This window comes from Lonchura striata, chromosome 17, assembly GCF_046129695.1.
Source record: "Lonchura striata isolate bLonStr1 chromosome 17, bLonStr1.mat, whole genome shotgun sequence".
Taxonomy (NCBI): Eukaryota; Metazoa; Chordata; class Aves; order Passeriformes; family Estrildidae; genus Lonchura; species Lonchura striata.
The window spans coordinates 13,951,936-13,973,929 of NC_134619.1; the positions used below are offsets into that span (position 1 = coordinate 13,951,936).

Here is a 21,994-nt window from a genome sequence, read left to right on the forward strand (position 1 = left end):
TGTGTTCCCAGCCTGGGGAAGGGCCAGCCTGTCCCTCCTGCACGGGCACTCAGCCCTGGCAGTGGGCAGTGGCTCTGAGGAGCACCCAAGGCAGAGTGATGACCCCAGCGCTGCCGGAGCTGCAGAGCTCAGTGCTCGGTTGGGTGGGGGTGAAATTCCCCAGCAGAGGAGTTGGGATGGTCCAAGCCTGCAGTCTGATCCCCCCGTGAAGGAGCCCAGGATTCCCAGAGCTGAAGATCTGGCCCCTGGCTCAGGAGGCAAGCAGGAGTTGGGGGGGCTGTGCTGCCACACCTGGAGCCATGGGGACGGGGCAGGACTCAGAGCACAGGGAGGTTTCTGCCATCCTGCTCTGGCCCCATCCTAACACAGCAACCACCTTCCTGCTCATCTTCTCCCTCCAGGAGGGATTCCTGCCTCACATCAGCCACTGGCTCGCTGTGCTCCTGGCACTGCCCTGCCCTGGCACCTCCCCAGAGCGCTCTGGCCAGGCTGGCAGCACAGGGAGCACCTTCAGCCAGGCTCCAGGGGCAAAGCCCTGCAAAGCTCTGGTACTCGGGGTCATCCTACAGGTGCTGATGGGCACAGCACGTCCCCCTGCCCTGCAGCTCTTCAGGGAAGCTGCTCCCCAGCCCACGGCTGGGCTGTGTTCCGCATGGGGCAGCACCGTGAGCTCCTGAGCTGTGCAGGGAAGACTGGAGCTGCCTAATTAATTCCCTTCTTCTTTTCTGGTGCAGGCTCATTCTCACAGAGTATCACTCAGAGCTGTGCAGAGCCACAGGCTCTGGCAGCTCTTGAGGGGCAGCTGGACAGTGTCCAGCTGTGTCCTCATGCCCAGGTCATGGTTTCCTGCTGTAAAAACCCACAAACATCCCACTGGAGCAGACTGGTGCCCTGTCTGCTCGTTCAGCAGTGGCTCATGGCAAACAGTCCCAAGGAAGTCCTTAAATACACTTAAAGTTCTTCCCCCAGAGGATGCTGGGCACTGCCCAGGCTCCACAGGGAATGAGCACAGCCCCGAGGCTGCCAGAGCTGCAGGAAGGTTTGGACAGCGCTGCCAGGGATTGTTGGGGTGTCTGTGCAGGGCCAGGAGTTGGATTGCTGGATCTGTTCTGGTTCTGGTGGGTCCCTTGCAGCCCAGGACATTGCTGACTCTGGGCTGCAGCCCTGCAGCCCTGCCCTGAAGGGAGGTCCTGCAGCAGGAGAGCTGCAATCCCTTCTTTGCTTCCTTCTGGGGCCTGACATGCCTGCAGATGCTCCTCTGCTCCCTAAGCACCTAATCTTCCTCCCGAGCCTTACTGAGCTCTTCCCTGCAGTTCTGTCCCATTACTCCTCACTGTTCCTCCCTAACCAGAGACACTCCAGCCCTGCTGTGCTCGCTCCTTGGCTCATCGTGGGTAGAACTGAGCATTTCACATGGGAGAGCTGGACTGGCTTCCATTTAGTCTCTCACCCTGCTGGGTATTCAGCCTTTGCTGTGCCCTATTTTGTTTGTTTTGTGTGTGCTCCAAGAATAGGGCACGGGACATTTTTTATTCCAAGATCTCATCAACTGGAGATGATGCACTTTGTCTGCAGTGGAACATGTCTGTCCTCAGTAGGGCTGGTGGCCTCCAGACAGGGCAAGAGCCCCTTGATCTGCCCAGAGCTGCCCACAGAATAAGCTGCTATCTGTCCTCAGAGAGAATTTCCAGCCTTCAGCAGAGCCACATGGCCTAGAATAAGCCACTACCTGGTCAGGAGGAATTTTGGGGCAAAGCCTAGCAGAGGCTGCTGTGGCAGAGGTTCCTTCCTGTGGAACAGGCTGCCACGTTGGAGCAAGGCAAGGGCAGAGGCACACTGAGGTTCTGGGCACCAGGCTGCATTAACAGGCTGCTACTCACCAGTGTTTGACTGCAGTGAGGAGCAGAAAGGGCAAGATTTGACTTGTGAGAGATTTATGGGCAGGAGAGCAAAGCAAAGCATGGCTGTGCTCTGCCTGGTGGGGAGGAGGGGGATGTCTGCACCCACCAGGCACATGTCCCTCATCTCTTACAGCCCACCTCAACTTTTCTGCCCTTCCACCCCTCAGTGGTCTCCAGAAGTACCTGCAGCACCCTGAAGTGCAGAAGGTTGTAGGATCTCCCTGGAGAGTCTGGGGGAGCCAAGTGCTCAGTGCACATCCCTGTTCCTGCCCCTCCATGAGGCTGGGAGCGCTGGGCCCTGCTCACCTGCAGTGCCCTCACCTGCCTTCACTCACCTCCTCCTTGTCTCCAGCTCCTGGGCCAGCGCTGGTTGCTTGTCCCATGGACCCAGCAGTGCCTGGAGCATGCTCAGAACTGTGTCCATCCCTGGGCACTGCCTCCTTCCCCTCTCACCTTCCACTCCACAATTTTCCCCCAGTCCCTCCCCAGCTTCCTGGATGGAGCCAGACCCATCATTTCTCCTGCTGGCATTGAAGATGTGGCCCATTACAACTGAACCGGCCATTGGCACGTTTGACCCACTCTGTCACCCCTGGAGACAGCAGCAATGCAGTGCCAGGGGATCTGCTCCTGCCTCAGAGCAGAGTGACACCCACAGCTGTCCTGTGGGCTGCAGAGCCAGCACCAGCTGAACCCTGCCATGCCAAATCTTGAAATAGAAGGGCCTTGGTGTGAGCAGGGGTGTCACACACTCTCAGTGCCCATGGGGCAAACCATAACACAGGGCCCCAGCCCGAGCCAGCTCCTCAGCTCCAAACAGCTCCCCTGGGATTTGCTTCCATCTCCTCCTCCCTAAAGGACCCTGTTCCTCTCAGCCCTCCCACACAGCATCCTTCATAAGGGATGCAAGAGCCCCTGAGTTGTCAGTGCTCACCCTCTTGTGCTGTGCCCTGGTGGGACTCCTCTGGATCCCTCTGTTTCTCCTGGCAACACCATCAGCTCCGTGCCACGGGGACAGCCTGATCACACCTCCCTCTGCTCTGCTCTGCTGTCCCCATAAGCAGTGTCAGGGCCCCTCAGGTTTGCAGCACAAACACCTCTAAGCCTGGAGAAATCCCCTTGGACTGCTGCCCCATCTCCCAGGCCTTCTCTTCTCCGCCTCCACCCTCACATTGTCCCTGCCTTCTGTCCCACCTGCTCAGCACAGTCCTGGCCCCGTGCTTCTCCCAAAGGTTTCAAAGCTCTCTGATTTTTCTCCTGCTCTCCACACATTCAGCCGTGCTTAGAAAGGCTTAGAAAGCCTCTCTGATGCCCTTCCCTTGTTTTCTACGTGCTTCTGTCATCCATGCCTGCCTTTGGCCTGCCTCCCCGTCCTGCTGGGTGCCCAGAGCCCGCTGTCCTGCAGCCCTGCCTCTCCTGTCCCCTCTGGCAGCCGTGGCTGGCGATCCCCAGCACCCACCTGCTCCAGCCACTATCACTATGGTGACTCTCGGCTCCGCACGCCGTGCCAGACTCGCCTCTTCCTTCTCTCAAGAGCCCAGCCAGCCTGGCTGCCGTTCCCCAGTGCAGGGACAGCCCCTCAGCCCAGTTCTAGCACAGAGCTACTCACCCTGGCCCAAAGCCTCTGAGCCCTGTGAGGACATGTCCCCTTTGCTCTCTGCCCTGCAGGTCTTCACGAGGGACAGCCCTGGAGCCCAGAGAGACACACGGTGCTCAGGATGCTGAGTCTGGCCTAGTGCCCGAGCCCGGCAAGCTGAGAGGTATGGGATGGCCCCAGGGTGGCTTTGGGGACAGCCCCGGGGTGGCTTTGGGGACAGCCCTGGGGTGGCACTGGGGATGGCCCCAGGGTGGCTTTGGGGACAGCCCTGGGGTGGCTTTGGGGACAGCCCCGAGGTGGCACTGGGGATGGCCCTGGAGTGGCTCTGGGGACAGCCCTGGGGCGGCTTTGGGGACGGCCCCGGGGTGGCACTGGGGATGGCCCCAGGGTGGCTTTGGGGACGGCCCCGGGGTGGCTTTGGGGACGGCCCTGGGGTGGCTTTGGGGACAGCCCCAGGGTGGCACTGGGGATGGCCCCAGGGTGGCTTTGGGGATGTCCCCGGGGTGGCTTTGGGAGTCCCGAGGGGGCCAGGGGGCACAGCCCCGGCTCTGTGCTTGTGGCCAAGGGGCAGTGGAGCTCCTGCAGGAGCCCACTGGGGAAGGGAAGCTGGGAGGGTGATTCAATGACAGCCCTCCCTCCATCTCCTGGTGAATTCTGCAACACGCCCCTCGCAAAATAAAGTTATGAAATCTCCTGCCCATTGCCCATCCCTGCCATGAAGACACTGCTCTGCTCCACCTCGAGCTCAGCTACACCTGGGTCCCTCTTGTTGTCTCATCACTGCTGCCAGGTGTGCCAGTTCCTCAGGACAGCAGTCCCCTGGGCTCAGGGACACTGCCATTGCACTGGGGCTGCCCTCAGCTCCCCGGCCTGGCAGTGAGCCAGGGCTCACCACACCAGCTCCTGGAGAGATCATTTCCCCTCTGCCTCGAACTGTGTCACCCTCAGTTCTCCCCCCTGGATCACCAGGAATGAGAACCATTTATCTTCACTTGGAGAAGCCTCTGTAGCTGCCTGTGGCTTCCCTTCAGGCGTCCAAGCCCCCTCTTGACTCCAGTACAGCTGAGAAATGAGGCTTTGGGCTCTTTCACAGAAAAACCTCCCCAGCTGCCTTTCATTCATAGAATCCCAGAATTCCAGAATGATTTAGGCTGGAAGGAACCTCCAAGAATATCTTTGTTACAACCACCTTGCCATGGGCAGGGACACCTTCCACTCTCCCAGATTGCTCCAAGTACTGTCCAGCCTGGCCTTGGACATTTCCAGGGATCCAGGGGCAGCCACAGCTGCTCTGGGCACCCTGTGCCAGGGCCTCACCACTTTCACAGGGAAGAATTTCTTCTTAAATATTATAAAATAACGTATTCCTAAATGTCTTCCTAATTTCCCTTCTTCTCTTTTTCCTCCACAGGGCCTTTGCTGGGCTGACTGCTGACCGAAAGCCCAGCAGGGGCTCCTGCAGCCTGCCAGGGCTGCTCCATGCCCCCAGCACTGCACCTGGCTTGGCCTGCTCAGGACACCGAGTGACTTTCCTGAGGAGCACCCAGACCCTCACGGTGAAATCAGCAGCACACATCACCACTCGTGCCTTCATTTCATGCCCTTTCAGCCACTTGGAGCAGCCATGAGGTTCAGGAATAGGCAGAATGATGGCAAAGGCATTGCTCCTCACAGCCAAAAGGTTCCAGGCTGCCTGGTGGCCGTGCTAGGATCCCAACCCTCCATGCCCTTGGCAGGGCTGGAATGCCCTGTCCCCCTGGGTTGCCCTTCAGCACTCACCCAGCTCCTGCTCTGGTTGTCCCAGTGCCTCTGCCCCCCAGGCTCCATCATGGACAAATAACCTGGAAAATCAAAATTTAAGGGGAAAAAATGATACATTTTGAAGCCGATAGATTTTCAGAGAGGGGGGGTGGCAGTATGAGGAAAAACTTCACTGCCCTGCAAAGGGAGCCAGGCACCCCTGGAATTTGGGAGAGGAAAATGCCAGGGTTGAGAAAGACTTTGGAGGGTGCAGAGAGCACTGTGGGGCTCGTTGTTCCTCTCTGCTAGGCCATTTCCCCTTAGGGATGAACTGAATGGTCAATTCTGTATTCAGGACTGGGAAGGCAGCTGCACTTTTGCTGAATCTGCTACAGGAAGGAAAAAAAATCTGTATATTTCCATTTTCCTTAGAGAATGAAGCCTCTTCCCCAGAAAGCCAGCTCTCCATTTGCAAAAGCACCAGGGCAAAGGGATGGGAAAATCCCCATGGTCGTTGCTCCCACACCGTGCTCACCCCTCAGGCCAGGCTTTAACACAGGTGCAGGGACTGCAGAGGGGTTTCTCAGAACTCAGCATTCCTGCCTCTGATCACCTCACTCCCACGGGGCAGCCCTGGCCAGGCATCCCAAAACAGCAAAACCCATGGATTTGCAATCACCTCTGAAAACACCAACACCTGGATCAATACCTGGATCGCCCAAGGTCAGGCTGGGAATCCCTGGCAGAGGGAAGGAAATCCCAGAGCTCCTGCTCTCTGTCCTGCCTGGAGCCATGAAAGCTCCTCACCTGCCCTGCACACACCTCTAAGGGCAGCCAGAGAGAGAAGCTGCTCCTCCAAACAGGCTCCTCAGCCCTCCCGAGGACAGGACTCTGAGCTCTGGGCATGGGAATGCCATCCCAGCCTGGCAATGCCATCCTGGCATGAGAATGCCATCCCACCAGGAGCAAAGCACCCCAAAATCCCAGATCAGGAACAGGCACTGCCCTGCACCCCAGTGATGGCAAGGTCACCCCCAGTCCATTGGAAAGAAGACACACGTGCACCAGAGTGACCAAAAGCCCTGAGCAGAAAGGAGCAGGAAGTGAACAGTTGAGCCTAATTTGTGCGAGGTTGTAAATGAATTTCACTGTGGCAGATGGTCAGTGGATTATTTTCCAGAGGGTTAGGCAAGACCCAGATTAGGAAAAGCTGAGAAATTTTGATGTGGTGTGCAGGACCTTATCTGGGGGCTCAGGACCCCAGTGCCTTTGAGGGGGTCCTGACTGTGTGTGAGGGTCAAGGGGCCCCGTCTGAGCAAAGCTGGGCTCTGCAAAAAGGGCAGGTATGGGGCCAAGCGTGCAGCCCCCAAACATCAGGTTGGCAACACCACCAAAAAGCGCCCCCCGAGCTTTCCATGTCCTTAAAGCAAAGCTCCTGGCTGGGGAGTTGGTGTCCCCCGTCTGGGTCAGCCCCGTCTCAGAGGGGACATTTGGGTTGTGCAGGGGGGCCGTGCCCACCCCCGCAGCCCCCAGCCTCTGGCTCGGCATCCCCGGGAGCCGGGCTGGGGCTGCCGTGCGGGGCTGGGCGGGGGGTGCTGCGCCGGCCCCGCTCCGCTCCCTGCCCTGATTTCCTGGTGGAAATCCCAGAGTCTTCTCCAGATCCAGCTCTGGTTTTGGGGGCAGCCATCTCCCTCTCCCTCTTTCCTCTTCCCTCCTTCTGCTTTCCTTCCTCCTCCTCTCCCTCCCTCCTCTCCGCACTGTGCTCTCCGGGGGCTCTGGGTACCGCTGCAGCATCGCCAGCCCCCTCCATGCAGGCGGCTGGGGCGCGGGGCGGAAGGGGAGGGCTGCGGGGGCCAAGCTGAATGAATGGGCATCGCCTCGGTGCCGCTCGAGCCTCCGCATAGGGGCGAGGCGGCCGCACCGCGCCGCGGGCAGGGGGGCAGCGGGGCCGGCCAGCGGCCGGGGCCGGGGCCGGGGCCGGGCCGGGCCGGGCCGGGCCGAGCCGAGCCGGGCCCCCCGCCCAGCCCGCCGGGGCGCTGCGAGCAGCGGGCGCTGCCCCGCCGCGGGACCCGCACGGCCGGGCCAGGTGAGCAGGGGCTGCGGGGGCCGGGAGCGGGGCGGGAGGGCGGTGCGGGGCGCGGGGCTGGACGGTGCGGGGCCAGGGTGCGGACGGCGCAGGGGAACGGCTCGGACGGTGCGGGATGGAGGGATGGACGGACGGTGCGGGGTGAAGGTCTGAGAGGTGCGGGAAGGGGCCGGCTGGTGCGGCAGGGATGGCCGGGCGCTGAGGGTTGTGTGGCCGGACGGTGCGGGAGGGATGGTCGGACAGTGCGGGGTGTGCGGCCGGACGGTGCGGGAAGGAGCTGGCTGGTGCAGGGCTGGGCTGGCCGGTGCGGGAACGGGCAACAAGGAGTTAAGTGGCTGCGGAGCAACCGGGCTCAGAGCGTGTGAGTGTGTGTGTGAGAGAGAGATCCCGCACCCCGGGGGCGTGGCTCAGCCCACCCCACGCGTGTCCGTGCGGGGCAGCGGGCGGCCGGCTGCCGCTGCGGGCTGCGGCGTGGCGGGGCCGCGGCTGCGCAGGGTGCGGGAACCACGGCAGGGCCCGGCCCCGCCGCTGCCTCGCTGCTCCCGCATCACAAATAGCACCAATATGTGCGAGTGCGGGAACCCCCGGCCCGGCGCGTGTGCGGGGAGCCGCTGCGGAGCCGTGCCGGCTGCGGGACCCAGGGCGCGGAGCCGGCGTCAAGCTGCGGGGCTGAGGGTGGCCCCGATTCCCGGTGCGTGCCCTCCGCAGCGAACCGTGGCGGGGGAGCGGCCCCAGCCCGGGCGTGCGGGTGTGCACGGCCTGCGCCTGCGTGTGCTCTGTTCGGGGTGCGTGTGTTCCCCTTGGATGTGCGTGTGTTCCCCTTGGATATGTGTGTGTTCCCCTTGGATGTGCGTGTGCTCTGCTCTGGGTGCCTGTGCACCTCTTGGATGTGCGTGTGTTCCCCTTGGATGTGCGTGTGTTCCCCTTGGATATGTGTGTGCTCTCCTTGGATGTGCGTTGTTTGCCCCTCTGGGGTTTGCGTGCCCCTTTGGGGGTGTGTGTCACACACACGCGTGTGCAGATGTTGCTGGGTGATGTCCCTGCGGGTGTGCAGGGCATGGCGCTGGAGGTGTGTGCCAGGGAGGGCACGGTAGTGATGGAGGAAGAGGGCACGTGTGGGGAGCTGTGTGAGCACAGGCTGCCTGCTCCCACCGGGCCCAGCCTGACTGCAGCCGTGGTGGTCTCTGGGCACCTGTCCCCATGTCACGAGTGGGCACTGGCACTGAGCATGGCCCTGGCCTGTGTTAGCCGTGTCTGGGATGTGCCCTGTCCTTCCCCTGGGCCGGGGTGGTTTGCAGTGTGCAAGCAGTGCAGTGTGTGGGCAGAGCTGCCCGACCTTCACCCCTCTGCCTGACCCTCACCCTTCTCCCGGCGGGTTTTCCCATGTAAAAGTGCTCCAGAGCCAGTGGGGCTGTGGGCAGTGGAGCTGGCAGGGAATGGAGCTGGCTGGCAGCGAGTGGCAGCACCTGGCAGGTCAGTGCCTGCTGTCCCTGTCCCCGTGTGCCGCCCCGGTGCCTCTCCAGCTGCACCAGGGGCCGGGATCAGTCCCAGGGTTGTGGTTGGGTCATTGTGCTACCCCCAGACTTTTGCAGGGGCAGACAAACATCCCCTCCCCGTGCCAGCCTCCGCCACGTGCCAGTCCCCTCCAGGAGAGAGGACATAACAAACTCTGCTCTGGGCCTTTGCCGTGACGCACTCGGAAGCTCCGCTCCAGGATGAGGCCCAGGCAGAGCCTTGTCGCCATCATTTCCATTGGAGCTTGGCACCAACACGCCTTTGAGGAGCAGAGCCTTGCTGACCGTCCTGACCCCGTGTCTGGTGTGGGGCCAGCACCCGCGGTGCCAGGAGCGGCCGTGTCCATGCAGAGGCGTGGGGCTGGCATTCCACAGGACCTGGGCAGCTTGGAGCGTTTCCTGCAAAATGGACTCTCAGAGCCTCGTGAATCCACCTCCACTGCTTCTCTGAGGAAGCAGAGCACAGAGCTAGCCCAGGGGCTTCTTGCAGGAGGCTGTCACCTGGTAGGAGCTGCCACTCCTGCTCTGGGACACGGGGCTGCCGTTTGTGCTGGCAGGAAAATGGGGTTTTTCCAGCTGTAGGCTTGGCAGATGTGGCTCCGGTGTCTGCAGCAGCCCGGCTCCCTCACTCCTCTCCGTGTCCGTGACGCATGGTACGGTTGGAAGCATGGCTGTGAGTGGTGAGGAACAGAGCAGCTCCAGGGAAACGTGCCACTCTGCAGCAGGAGACTCCTGCACCTTCCCACACCCTCGTGCTGGGCCCAATTTCACCCTCGGAGCATCAACATCTGGCGAGCCAGAAAAAAAATGTAAATCGAATAACCATCAGGAGTAATTGGAGACCCGTTTGGAAATTGGTTTGCTACCTGCATGCCTCCCAGGCAAGCTTTTCCCTGTTAACCATTGTGCATCTTTGCATGAAAAACGAGGCTTTATTTCCAGCCTGGGTAGCGGCAGCGCAGCAGGATGGGGATGAGCACGCTGTGTCCCCTCTAATCTGCCCACAATCAGCACCGAGCGCTGCTGCCACGCTGCAGAGATGGAGAGCCCTGGATCCAGATGGCAGCTGCCTTCCCGCATCCTCCCGGTGCCATCCGCAGCGCAGGGCAGCGGAGCAGGGGCAGCCCGCCAGGACTGGCCCTGGCAGGGCTCTGTCCCCGACAGCCACCTGCGTCCCCCGCTCGCTGCCCGGCTCAGGGGGCCGCCAGCCCCGGGCGAGGCAGCGCTGGGCTGCCAGGAGCTGGGCTGGCTCCTTCTGCTCCTGGATGGGCTTCAAGGAGCTGATTCGCAGCTCGGCCGGGATTTTCTTGTCGTTTCCAGGGGAAATCCTGCCCAGGATCCACAGCTGGCTGTGCTTGGCCCGGCCGCGCTGGGCTGGGCAGCCCCCAGCTGCAGCCCCACAGCCCCTCTGGGAGGGAGGGGGGTGTGCTGGGCACCCGGGGCAGGCTGAGCAGTGCCCAGCTCCCACCAGGAGCCTGTTGGAGGGGGCCTCTGGTCACACTCACTGAGGCAAAGGGGCTGCAGGAGATCTCAGGCTGTCACTGGGGTGGTCAGGGGCAGTCATTTTGGGCACTGAGGCTGCTTTGTTATTCTCATTTTGGGGGTGTGTTTAGTTCTGTGCAGAATAAACAGAGGTGAAGGTTCTGCTCAGGTCTGTGAAGGAAACCCTTAGCTCAAGGTTTGAGGTGCTGAAAGCTGTGTCCCTACAGCAGAGTTTTGCTGAAGCCACACTCCAGGGGCTGGCACCAAGCTCCTGCAGCTCATGCTTGGCCTGTGCTGCTCTCCATGGCAGGGCTTGCAGATGTCTGTGTTCCTCACCTCGTAGCTGCCCACAGCTCTGCTCTGGGAGGTCTCTTGGGTCCCTCTGTGGGCACAGATTGTGGCTACAACAAACATGCAGCTCCCAGTGGACACTGTTGTGGGCTCTGTGTGGGACCCCCTGGTTTGGGTGTGCAGGAGGAGGTCCTGAGCCTCTTCTTGCTGTAGAGATGTTGTAGAGGGAAGGTTTCCACCATGCTGAGCCCTCCTGTATTAGCTCTGGCTCTGCTCAGGAAGGCTCCCATGGATGTCAGGCTTTCCTGTGCTTGTCTGGTGGCTCTGGACCATGGGCTGTCAGGAAAATTGTCTTTCCTGAGAGCTTTGCCCAGATGAGGCCTGGCTGCAGCTCTTGGCCAGGAAAGCAAAGCTGCTGCAAGGAGGCACAGCACAGCTGCCAGAGCTGTGTGGAGATCTCGTGGCCAAGGGTTGGAACTAGATGATATTTAAGATCCCTTCCTACACAAACCAATCTGTGATCCCACAATTCTGTGGTCTTGGTGGGTTTATGCCCTCTGGGGGAGAATGGGATGGGGGGAAAGGGACAGACAGCCCCAAACCCACACTGTGCTGGCTGTGGGATGGTTTAGATGTTCCTGGGCCTGGCTTCTCTAGTCCCTGGGATATGTGGACCCTTTGCACATCTCTTGATCAACTCCCACAGGGAAGGACCCCATTTTCCTCAGGCCTCCAGCAGCTGCCCTTCGGTTTGGTGTCCCCTGTGTCTCCCATGCTGTCCATAGGGCTGTTGCTCCCAGAGAGCCAAGCTCTGAGGTGGTACTTGTGCTCAGGTGGAGTGGTGAGCCCTGTGATGAGCATCATGAGAGTCCCCTTACGTCAAGTATTTAATATCCCAATCCCTGAGCTGTTTGTCTCCATGTGTCTCCACAGGACAGGGACCACCCACACCATTTTCGTTGGCAGGTGACAGACAGGTGACAACACTGGGCTCCAGTCATTCGAGGGGGGGTTGAGCAGCCTGCCTGGGGGCAGGGAGGCTTGGTTACCTCCCCACTGCTTCCCACTCAGCTGGGCTGAAGGATTTTCTTCACCCAGTGTCAGGGCCTTGGTAGAGAGAGGAGTGGGTGCCGGAGGTGTCACTGATTCCTGGCATTGGTCCTGCCTGGCCCAGCTGATGGCCAGGAGTCCACAGGGAGCAGCTTTCCTCCGCTGAGAGAGCTGGGAGGTGCCTGCAGCGAGTGTCCCTGGGGTGGTCAGGGCATCCCCTCGTGCCCTGAGGAGCCTCTGGTGGTACCTGCTGCGATGTGAGAGCCCCTCCGTGCCTGGGCTCCCCATGGAGAGGCAGAGATGAGCTGGTTGTGTGTCAGAGCAGAGTCCCCGGCTGCAGCCACGGGGACCCTCACCCTCGGAGTGCCAGAGCTTCCCCCCATTCCCTTACCCCCGTGCCCCTGGGCTCAGCCCCGTGCCCCTGTGTCCTGCCCTGCTCTCGCCCCGTGCCCACTGACCGCAGGCCGGGGTGGCACAGCTCTGCCGTGCTCTGCTGGCCCTCACCCTCAGGCTGAGCCTTCCTGGGGTGGGCAGGGCCGTCGGGCAGCACAGCAGCACCCACGGTATTTATAGGCCAAGCTCAGGGCAGCAGGCTCGGCGTGTGTCACAGCAGGGAGGATTCAGTGGCACTGCAGAGAGGATTCAGTGGCACCGCTCTCACTGCGGGAGCGGAGGTGACGCTCCCTCGCTGCGTGCCTTGACCCATTCATCCTCCCCGTGCTGGAGCTGGGATGGGGCTCTGGGGCTCGGGGGCTTTGCCTGGGGTGCTGTGGGCTTGGGCAAGTTCTGGGCGTGGGCACCACAGCCAGGTGGGACAGGGACCTGCTGCCTTCCCTCAGGATCACCTCCCTCCTGAGCAGAGCTGCTGGGGCAGCCAGGGCTCAGGGCTGAGGTTAGGCCTGACCAGTTGATGGACAAGGTCCTTTGTCCAGTGGTTTTCTTGTCCTGAACAGTTTGAGGCAATTTTCTGAACAATCAGAAAGGGCTGGTTTGGCATTTTCTGAATATCCCAGCCTCCTTCAGTCTCAGCTGGGCACTGCTGCTAGTTTGGGCAGAGCTCAAGGCCCGTGACAGTGTTGGGAGGCCCCAGGTTTCAGCTGGCTGCAGAACAGGGCAGTTCTCAGCTATCCCCTCACAGCCACTGGAACCATTCCTGCCCTACCCGCCTGCTGTGAGGACAGCCTCTGGGATGGGAACACAGATCTCATGGCAGGCCAGGGTTTGGGCTGTGCTTTCCAAGCAGGACACGGGATGTATGGAGGGACATGGACAGCACAGAGCTGTGTCCTGCCCTGCTCAGCAGTGACACTCCCTGAGGGGGAGCTGCTCTTGGAAGGGACGATGCTCCCAAAGTTGTGTGCCCTGCATGAGGAGGCAGCAGGGATGGGCAGGGATGGGCACCAAGCTCCTCATGAGCTCCTTTCCTGGCACTGGGCAGGCTCAGGAATCCTGTTCCCAGCCTGAGCTGGGGCTGTGAGCAGGGGTCAGCAGCCCCCCACTGCCCCCAAGGGATCCGTGGAGGCCCCCTGTGTGACCTGGGGACAGGAGGCTGCTGCACACCGGGGCTCGCCAGGCTTGGGGTCCCAAGGAATGGATGAGCCCTCAGAGCTGCAGGAGCTTCTGCCCATGTGCCCCTGTCACCTTATGTCTCCTGGGCTCTGCTTGGAGCTGCGAGCTGGGATGGAAACCTTCCCCTCAGTGCCCCCGTGAGCAGTGGGCAGCTCTGGGGCTGCTGCCCAGCCAGGGCCAGTGGCTCCCTGCAGCCCCTGGCCACGCTTCCCACAGGCACAGCAGCCAGGCCTTGCCGAGACAGCTCTGGAGCTGGGAATGGCTGATGTGGAGAAGAACGCTCTTCCCACACAGCCCAGCCTGTCCTCCCCTCTGCCTCCTCCCTCCAGGGCTGCTGCGAGGAGCTGCAGCTCCCTGCCGGGGGCTGCTGCCCTGCAGGACGGGCACACCTGAGCTCCAGTGGGTGCCATGGTGCCCACGGGTGCCCTTTGCATGGCTGCCAGGGGATGGAGGTGCTGGGCTGCGCTCCTGCGGGCTCCCAGCCCCGGCTCCTGCCCTCCACCCTGCCAGCCCCTCTCGGGTGCCTGCTGCTCCTGAGATCAGTGCTGAGCGCTCTCCTCCTCCTCCTCGCTGCACTGTCCCTCAGGAGGGACCATTCAGCCTGCTCCTCCTCCTCCTTTTCCACTTCATTAATGAGTCTCTTTGCACTAAGAAGTCGTGATAGCTGCCGGGGGACCAGGAAGGGCTGTGGAGAGCAGCGGGGAGGCCACAGCCCGGCTCCCAGGGTTTAGGATGCTGGGCACTGGGCTTGGGATGCTGGCTGAGCCCCTGGCATAGCACGAGGGGGTGGGGGAAGAGAGAGGGGATAGTTGGGAGGTCTTTTGCCCACATGCAGTGGCAGGAGGCAGAGAAAGCAGCCTGGGGCTGCTGCAGCTGCTCTGCCGTGGTTCTGTCCCATTTCTGCCATCCATGGTGTTCCTCACCTGCTGCACGGCTCCTCCTTTGGGGCTGCCATGGGCAGAGAGTGACCACTGATGCTCCCGTGGATCCCACAGGAGATTCCCATGGCCCTGGTGGCCTTCAGATCCCAAGGGCTGCATGTGGCTGAGTGTGGGGGTCCTGGGCAGCCCCAGCCCCGCAGCAGCGCCCGGGCCCAGCACGTGCCCGCTGGCAGCAGCAGTGTGACACCTACACGTGGTGCCTCACCAGAGAAGCTGGACTTTGCAAACACGTTCTGTGGGCATTGCTTTAATTTCCCAGCGTCTCAGTACTCTCCCAAAGCTGAGAAGCTGAGATGGTTTCTCCTCTGCAGGGAGGGAGGCTCCTGTTGTCGCACTCTCACATACGCACGCATCACACACTCACAGAGACTCTGATTCCTCTCCCTTCCCACTTTCCTCCTCCAAATGACTTCAAACACTTTATGAAAATGTTATTTTCTCTCAAACTGTTGCCTTTCTGCCTTGCTCTCCTGAGAAGCCTGGGCTCCCAGTGTGCAGGGGTAGTGATGGCCCTGCAGAAGGGGGAAGGTGCTCGGTGGGCTGGGCTGGGCTGGGGGAGAACACCAAACCTGCCTGTACTTCTAGTGGAGCTCATCTGATCCTTCAAAGTTGCTCTGGATTGAATCACTGAATCGCAGAATGGGGTTGAAGGGTTGAAAGGACCTCACAGACCACGCAGCCCCTTCCATCTGCCTGCCACGGGCAGGGACACCTTCCAGGATATCAGGTTCCTCCAAGCCCCATCCATCCTGGCCTTGGACACTTCCAGGGATGGGGCACTCACAGCTTCCTCTGGGCACCCTGTGCTAGGGCCTCCCCACCCTCACAGGGAAGCATTTTTTCCAAAAATGCTGTGCAATAGAGCAAACCCCTCCTGCAGGGCAGTGCAGTGAGGACACAGCTCAGAGGTGCTCTCCACGCTGCTGTGGGGGTCCTGTTCTCCAGGAGCACGTGGGAAGATGCCCCCAGCCCCGTGGCAGCCTGAGTTCCCGGGCAGGACCTGTGTGCCGTGTCCATGGCAGGCTCTGCTGCCGGAGCAGCCCCTGGGCAGGGCCGGCCAGGCTGGGGAGCTGCAGTGAGCCCCTCTGCTGCCGGTGGCAGGGGCTGACTCACGGCGCTCTCCAGTCACAAGCAGATGGATGATTTGATCACCTAGCAACCAAAATAAGTCTCGGATTAAACCATCATCCCCCCGGGTGGCAGGGGCCAGGAGCCCCCAGGCACTCCCCAGCCCCTGGGCTTCCCTGAGAGGGGCTTGGGGCTCTCTCCTGGCAGCCCTGGGAGCAGGACCATGCCTGCCTCCCACACCCAGCAGCAGGGGCTCAGCAGGGCTCAGCTGGGTGCAGGGAGGGAGGGGGTCCTGCAGGAGCAGCTGCCAGGGAGGTCCAAGGGGCATCTCCAAGCATGCACAGAGGGACCAGGTCTCTGGCACCCTTTGGACAGGCTGCTGATGGTCTGGAGCATCCAGAGATCCTCTGTCAGGAGAGACAGGCTTGTGACAGGACCTCCAGAGTAAAGTTTCTGGGAGATTGAACACAGAGAACTTTGAATGGGATCCACTGCCCCCTTGTCACCCACTCCACCACCAGATCTGAGCATCCTTGGCTCCGGCCCAGTCCCTTGCCTGGTACTGTCCAAGCCACAGAATGATCCCAGCAGAGTGTGTTCATTGCAGTTGTTCCATCACAGGCAGGAGGGTTTTGCCCCTGGTAGAGCTGCCTGAGGTGCTAAATACCTCCTGATGGCTCCACCCACCTCCAGAGGACCTTGGCACAAGGCTGCTATCCATGCCCCATCCCTGGAAGCGTCCAAGGTGAGGTTGGATGGGCCTTGGAGCAGCCTGGCACAGTGGCAGGTGTCCCTGCCCATGGCAGGGTGGCACTGGATGGGCTTCCAGGTCCCTTCCAACCCAAACCTTTCCGGGATTCTGTGATCCTACCACAGCCCTGAGGGGGATAGCCCCTCCTGGGGCACGGGCTGAGCTGAGCTGGAAAGCAAATGCTGGGCAGGGAGAGGGGCAGGAGGAGGTGTGAGGGCACTGTCAAGCTTAGGGTGCCCATGGCACCCATTTGGAGCTGGGGGTCCCTGTGCTGCAGAGCCCTTTGTGGCTCCAGCAGCAGTGGTGTGGGAGGTGGGGCAGTGGGGACACTCCTGCCTGGCCACAAGCTCCAGTGTCCTGTGGGAGGGCATGGCTGGGCTGGCTCCTGGCCCCATGGCACCACTCTGGTGGTTGGACCTTGTGGCACTGCAGGATCACTCACAGCCCGTGGGGATCCCAGTGTGAGCTAGGCCGGGGTGTGCAGGGTGGGATGGAGACCAGCAGCTCACCCCAAGTGCCCCAGAGCCAGCAGCCACCTCCTCCCCAGAGAGAAGCTCCATCCGTGCTGTGCAGGCTGTCCCGTGCCACTCCCTCCTGCACCACCCCGGTGCCAGGGCTGGTGCCAGCGCGGCGCTGCCGGCCCAGAGGAGGGCTCAGGAAATAGGGCAGCCCAGGTGCCAGCTGCTCTTTGTGGGACACAGCTGATATAATTAGATGGGACGCCCTGTTCCGTGCCCCGCAGCCCTACTTTGGTGGCACTGCTCGTCCCAGCCAAGGTGAGCCCTTGCAGGGGGAGCCCTGCCTGCCGGGCTCCTCCTCGCTGGCTCCTGCTGGGGCCATGGGTCCTCTCCTCTGCTCGGGTTTGGGGGCTTTGGGACACCCTGTGACCTGCAGGAGAGAGTCAGGGAGGGGGTGACACTCATCCCACTTCCCTGCCCGGATTGAAAGGGTTGAAAGGACCTCACAGACCACCCAGCCCCATCTGCCTGCCCTGGGCAGGGACACCTTCCAGGAGATCAGGCTCCTCCAAGCCCCTCCATCCTGATCTTGGACACTTCCAGCAAAGGGGCACTCACAGCTTCCTCTGGGCACCCTGTGCCAGGGCCTCAGCATCCTCACAGGGAAGAATTTTTTCCAAAAATCCAGTGCAATAGAGGAAACCCCTCCTGCAGGGCAGTGCAGTGAGGACACAGCTTAGAGGTGCTCCAAATCCAGTGCCTGCCACAGCTGCAGGACATAGGACTGGCCTTGGAGCCAAAGCCCCACAAGCAAACCAGGGATTAGAGGGATCACTCTGAGTCAGGCTTTAAGCTCAACAGAGAACACCCCAAACTGCATCAGCTCTGCCGCTGGAGAGCCCTGTTCCATCCATCCTGGTGTTCAGGAGTGCCCATGCCTGAGGCACCCACCATGGCTGTGCATCTCTGCTCCAGAGCATCCCACACGTCCTGGGCTGGATCCTCCAGAACTGCTCATCCCCATGAGGATGAGCTGTAGCTATTTGGGAATTACCAGCTGGAGCTGTCAGGTGGGTTTAGGTTGGATCTCAGGGAAAGGTTCTCCCCACAGAGGGGGCTGGCACTGCCCAGGCTCCCCAGGGGATGGGCATGGCCCCAAGAGCTCCAGGAGCCCTTGGACAGCACTGCCAGGGGTGCCCAGGACGGGGTTGTTGGGGTGTCAGGGCAGGGCCAGGGGTTAGACTCATGATCCCTGTGGGTCCCTTCCAACTCAGGATATTCCATGGTTCTGTAGGAACTCCTGCTTTGTGAGTCATCAGATCCATTTTTGCCCCTGCCAAGAAGGCAGGAATGTGTTTGGCATCCCCATTCCTCCAGCCACTCCCACAGGGGTGGGCTCAGACCAGCCAGGTCCATCAGAGTCCCTCTGCCAGGTTCCATCGTGGTCTGGGGGGGGGCCCGGGTGCTCCAGGAGATCCCATGGCCCATGGCAGGAGCAGACAAGGCTCTGTGGACAAAGGCAAATTTCAGGGAAAGCTAAGAGGAATTTTTCCACAAACATCTGCTACTGGTTTTCACTGGGCTGGGAAGCTGCTGTAGCCTTCCTGCCTCACAGGGATGTGAGGGGACATTCTGTGTGCCTTGGGCTCAGCACTGGGGGCCTGGAGCTGTTCTGGCAGGGGCAGCAGGGAGAGGAGCAGCTGCTTTGATATCTCCCCCCGTGGGCAGGGGTCACCCCTGAGTGCTGCCTGGGGCTGGGGGCACATGGGGACATTTTCCATGAGAAGTCACAGCACATCGTGGCTTTTGGGGAGCTGGGTGGGAGGAGGAGCCCTGGGTGCTGGCCCTGCTCAGTGCCCTGAGCTCTGGGATGCAGCTGGGGTTGTCCTGCCTCGGTGCTGGCACAGGAGGGACCCTGTAGCAGCCTCTGGCAAGGCTCCAGGGTAGGGAAGGTGTTGGGAACCTCCCAGGTTTTCCTGAGACCCACTGGGCTGTGTCAGAGCTGTGGGAGCGGTGTGAGAGGAGCAGGGGTGGGTGCTGCTGGGGGCTCCCAGGGCACAGGGCATCTCCTGCCCTGGCAGTGCTGCCAGAGGCCAGGGCAGGCTGCAGGGAGAGGCAATTTTGGTTGGAAAGACAGAATGGTGGGGAGAGCAAAGCAGCTAGAGAGGACTCAGCTCTGCCCCGGACCCAGCTCAGGCACCCCTCAAACGGGGTCTCAGTGGGGGCTTTGTGGGCAGGGAGAGCCCCAGACCATCCCTCATGCAGGGACCCCTCACCTAGGCCACCGCAGGAACCTCGGAGCCTCTCCTGGGGGCACCTGTCCTGTCCTGGGACGTGTTTGCTTCTGCAGTGCCATTCCTGCTCCTCCCTCACTCTGCAGCTGGGATGGGAAGGTTTCTGCTCGGCTGGATGTTTTTGGGGGGTGGCTGTGCCTGTCCTCCCCTGCAGGAAGCAAGGAGCAGCTCCCCAGGGGGCTGCTGGCACTGAGACCTGGGCTGGCATTGCTGGGGAAGGGCGTTCACAGGACCAGTGCCACAGGCCATTCCACAAGGAGGAGGGAGGAACAAATCCGGACCTGTGCGTTTGAGGAGGTCATGCCAGGTTCAAATTCAGCTCCAACTCTCCTGTTTTTCCCAGTGGTGGGAAAGGTGAAACTGGAAAGAAGCCAGAATATCAAACCCAGGGCACCTGCACCCTGTCCAGGAGTAACAGGAGATTGGGAAGATGATCCTTAGCTGGCAAAGCAGGCAGGGGGGCAGCCCCAGCCCAGCTCCTGCTGTGAGAGCCTGGCTGGCACCATGGGCTGGCATGGGAGCAGGGGGGACACAGAGAGCCCAGGGCCGGGGGCTGTGCTGGGCAGGGGCTTCTCATCACCCCCCTGAGCACCTCCTCCTGCCAGCAACATCTCCTCCCCAACTGAGAAAAGACAATATCTATTTTGTCACTGAAATTCACTGTTTTTCTAATTTTTATCATAATGGGAATGTAGCATCTCACTTTTCCTGGGAAAAGATGGATCTCCAAGAGTAACTGGCACAGTGGAGGGGCTGCAGCCTCATCAGGGGATGTTCTTTCCCCAGCTGCTTTGCTGGGAAATAGGTGGCTGGAAAACCGTGCTCAAATGCTGTATAAATGTGGCTGCAGGTCCTGTTCTCTCTCAGTTCATATGTTTGTGGGCATAAAAAGCTTTTAGAGGTAGATTAACTTCATTAAAATGGAAAGCATTCATTAATGACACTGTAACTCCTCTGGCGATGGCTGGGCCAGGCTCTCTGGTGAAGCTGCTCCTCTCTGGGTGCCTGTGCCTGCACCTGAGGCTTCCCCCCTTCCTCTGCCTTCCAGGGCTGTGCAATCCTGTGCTGGGTGATGCTGTGCCAGGACTGGCCCAGTGCCCAGGGGCAGCAGGCTGGGAGATCCCAAGGGGGTCCCAGTGGGCTGGAGAGCAGGGGGATCCCTGCCCTGGTGCCCTGGGGATGTGGCTTGTGCTGCTGGCTCTGTGCTCTGTCCCGTGAAAAGCCTTGGAGCACGTCAGAGGGAGCTGAGCCTCCTGTGCCCGTCACAGGGGTGGGGTTTGGAAGGGCTCTGATGCTGGGGAGCGGATGAGTTTTGGGAAGGCCAAGGCTGTAGAGATGTTCCTGAGGTGTTCCTGGGTCCTGCCGGGCTCCTGCCTGACCCAGAGCAGATTTCTCACCCGGGAGAGGGGAGCTACAGGGGCCACAGGGGCTGTCCTGGGCTGGGGCAGTGTCCTGTGCCTGGGCACTGCCTGAAGGAGGGGTCCAGAGCAGCCCCGCACGCCTGGCATCGCCCAGAGCCTATGGGTGGCTGCCCCTGCCATCAGGCGGGCACAGGGCTGGGGGCTCCTCTGGGAGCTGTGGCCATGCCTGGCTGCACCCCACGCCCCAGGGCTCTGCATGGAGCTTTGCTCTTGGAGTCCTTCCCAGCGGAGCCAGCCCCTGGCACCCAGCAGGCCAGGGTGCCGGGGAGCTGGGCTGCTTGTGCTGCTGCCGAGCCCCTGCAGGGACTTCCAGTCCCGAGGAGGCTCCAGGTGCCCCCAGGGCCGCAGTGGTGGCCCCAGCCCGGCGCCGGGCTGCCCTTCCCCGGCAGCAGCAGCAGATCCGATTTGCCTGCCCTGCCTTCGCCGGCCCCACTAAGCAGGGTTTAATTTGGTTAAATAAATACAGAGTAATGGCAGCGGGCCCGGAGCCAACTGGCCTGGGGGCATCCTTGGGAGCCAGGGGGGCTCTGCAGCGGGGCAGGAGCAGAGGAGCAGCTCTGGGATGGGGCAGAGCTGCTGGCAGCAGGGCTGGTCCCAGGCTCGCTGCTGCAGCAGATGTGGCCATCACCGTGGCCACACTGCCTTCCCAGACATTTCCAAATGGCTGCTAAACAGCACTGTCAGAAGCACACTCATCTTCCCATCCTAATTAGTAGATCAGACAGTAATTTGTAATCCGTTTGAATAGGAGGATCGGAGTGTCTCGCCCTGGAGCCTGGGCAGGACATGGGGGTGGCAGCGTGGGGCAGGGCAGGGAGCAGGGCCATGCCCAGGCTCCTCCTGGTGCTGCAGAAATTTCTCTCCCCTCTCAGCCTCCATGAGTCTTCTGCTTTCTTCAGAGTTTTGGCATTTTCATTTCTGTTGGTGGCACCCAGCACAGCACCCCCAGCAGCAGGGTCACAGGTCCTGCTGTCCCTGCGGTGGTGGCAGTGGCAGGACACTGTACCTGGTCACCAGGGCCCTTTGCAGCCTCAGCAAACCAGCTGGGTAGGGGCACACTGGAGCTGGGATGGGCTTGGGCCAGGTTACCCCCAAGGCAAAGCCATCCCTGCAGGGCTCTGCTCTTAGGTGTGCTGGTGTTTGTCTTCTCCTGCTGAGGATAAAATGAGACCTGGAGGAGAGGGATGGAAAAAAAGGCAAAATGTTTAAAAACTGGAAGTGAAAAAAGAGGGGGAGAGGGTCTGACGTGAGAAGACAAGGCAGAGAGCAGGAGCAGCTCTGGGTGGGATGGGCAGGGAGAGGCTGAGCTGGGCTGGCCAGAGCCACCTGTGGAGCAGGAGTCTGGTGTGAGCCACGGCTGAACCATGCCAGAGCTTCTGCATGGGCCTAGGACAGAGCTCAGGAGCAAGGCAGGACTGGGCACGGAGCTGGGCTTAGAGCTGGGCATGGAGCTCCCAGGGTTGGGCATGGAGCTGGGCTCAGAGCTGGGCATGGAGCTCCCAGGGCTGGGCATGGAGCTGGGGATGGAGCTGGGCTCAGAGCTGGGCTCAGGGCTGGGGATGGAGCTGGGCTCAGAGCTGGGCTCAGGGCTGGGGATGGAGCTGGGCTCAGGGCTGGGGCTGGAGCTGGGCTCAGAGATGAGGATGGAGCTGGGCTCGGGGCTGGGGATGGAGCTGGGCTCAGAGCTGGGCTCAGGGCTGGGCATGGAGCTGGGCTCAGAGCTGGGCTCAGAGCTGGGCATGGAGCTCCCAGGGCTGGGCATGGAGCTGGGGATGGAGCTGGGCTCAGGGCTGGGGATGGAGCTGGGCTCAGAGCTGGGCTCAGGGCTGGG

General features: G+C 61.3%; 1 protein-coding gene across 2 annotated transcripts in view; it reads left to right on the forward strand.

Moving 5' to 3' along the window:
- The first annotated feature begins 3,550 nt into the window (after positions 1-3,550).
- The window catches only part of DLGAP4 (DLG associated protein 4), a 146,444-nt gene continuing 128,000 nt past the window's right edge, over positions 3,551-21,994 (forward strand). The window contains exon 1 of one of the 2 annotated variants that reach the window (XM_021536609.2): positions 3,551-3,661. The gene's annotated coding sequence lies outside the window, so the exon portion shown is untranslated. The remainder of the gene's footprint in view (positions 3,662-21,994) is intronic. The other variant, XM_021536615.3, reaches the window with a different exon arrangement.